The sequence below is a fragment of the Vicia villosa genome, linkage group LG2, assembly GCF_029867415.1.
Source record: "Vicia villosa cultivar HV-30 ecotype Madison, WI linkage group LG2, Vvil1.0, whole genome shotgun sequence".
Classification (NCBI taxonomy): domain Eukaryota; kingdom Viridiplantae; phylum Streptophyta; class Magnoliopsida; order Fabales; family Fabaceae; genus Vicia; species Vicia villosa.
Window position 1 is genome coordinate 196,506,956 of NC_081181.1, and position 2,222 is coordinate 196,509,177.

Below are 2,222 nucleotides of genomic sequence, written 5' to 3' on the forward strand. Positions count from 1 at the left end.
AATTTTTAGAAGTTATGTTTAAATTAATTGTAGTTTAATTATATATATATATATATATATATATATATATATATATAAAATTTAACTATTGTTTAATTGTAATTAATATTTTATAAAACTTTATTTAATTAAAATTTAATCGTTATAAATTTTAGACTTTATACAATCATTAGTCTTAAAAAATCTAGTTGAATATATAATGGATCCTTTAGGCTTTAAGTTTGTCATCTCTAATACAATTCTGATCTCATTTTATTCAATTCAATTGAATTGCCACCTCATGGCAGAAGGTTGTTTGCATGCATTCATATTGTTCAAAGTATGGGACCAAATTTAAATATTTTATTAAAAATAGAATGCTACTCACTCTAAATTAGTCTTGTAAAAATTGTGTTTGAGACTAATTCAAACTTTGGTTTGCTCTGAATTATAATTATATGTTGAGACAATAATCTTTTTAATATGAAATTTTTAACACTCATTGTCATGTCTAATACTATTGAATTTAATGCATTAAAAATAGTGGATGAATCAATGATAAATATCTGATAATTTTAATATCATCTTAAGAATATTAGTTGACTTTAACTCAATCTTACAAGACTATTTTATGAGGCAATGATTGTCTTCACTTATAAACATATATTGAAATCATATTTTTTTTCAATACAAGACTCTTTAAGAGGATTATTTCTTAGAGAAACCAATAGTGGCTTCTACTTCCTTTCCCTCACCTTCACCTTCAATATTGAGGAGGTCTTCTATATTCATAACTTGGTGAGCATACCTTTTACGCTTGGAGCTAGTTTTTCCACCCCCGGTGAATCCTCCTGCAATAGTATTGAGCGTATGAAGCACAAATTCTCTTCCCTCGCCTTGGGATGTCTCTTTTACTTTGTTAGGCATGGGGCTTCCCGCATCATCTCTCCCTCGTGAGTTGGACTTAACTGACCCACGAGAAGAGTCTCCCTTCACATATTTCTTGAGGTGTCCCTCCTGGATCAGTCACTCGATTTCTTTCTTGAGTTGGTAACAATCCTCGATAAGATGTCCTTTGACTCTAGGGAATTTGCACCATCAACCTGGTTAATGGCCCATTATATCTGCCTTTGGAGCTGGAGGCATAGAGATGTTGTGCATGTGAAAAACCTCGCACTAAATCTGTTGTTCACAGTGAGTGTTCATGAGCGTGAAACTCTCCGCCATTTTTCATACTCTCTAGAACGTAGTCTTATATTTTATGGGAGAGGTATAATTACTCTTCCTCTGATTGTGTGAATCTTAGGCATTGGGAACACACTCTTTGGCGTCTCACGCCTTCATCTAAGTGTTTCTTTCCTTGCCCTTTATTTAATAGGTTGGTCGTGGACATTTTCTTGTGACGGTGAACTAGTGCACAAGTTTCTTTTCCAACTCCTGATAGTTGACGATGGAGACACGAGGTAGACCCATATACCATCACAGGGAGACGTCTATGAAGTCGCCTTAACTATCATCTTGATCTTCTCATCTTGTATCAAACATACAAACATCAATATCTTACCCTTTAACGCTTATACACACTTTAGTTGAGTTTAGATTTCTTACATCTTTATATTTTAGAACCTAAAATCGACGTCTTCAGAAAAATTCTCGATATCCAATTTAGAATCTATCGAGCTCACTTCTAAACTTAACCCGTGATTAAAAAGAATGTATACACAAAAGAGTGTTAGCAAATCCATGATTAAAAAGAATGTATACACAAAAGGGTGTTAGCAAATCCATGATTAAAAATAATAAGATAAAGTGACAAGTACGCAATATTAATTTTTTTAACAAGTTTGGTCAACTAATCAACTCAAGAGGGAGCATTTCTTCAATTTATTATACTTCGAAAGTTTTTTTACAAGATATTACAAAATGATTTATAAGAAAATAGTTGTTAAATTTATAAAAAAATCTCATATTTACTATACAAATGTTTTTCTATCTCTCTAACTCTCATTATATAAATCACACAAACACAATATATTTAGAAGTGTTTTTCAATCTCTATAGATATATTCAGAGATCTTTTAATTCCTAGCATTCATTCATAAACATCTCTCTATTTGTGTGCCTAAGTTTCTCTCATTGGAATATCATCACTTCTCCCCTCATTCACATAAAAGACTGAAAAAATATATTTTATAAATCTTAAAGAAATATATTATTTTTTTCCTAATACACATTGCATTTAA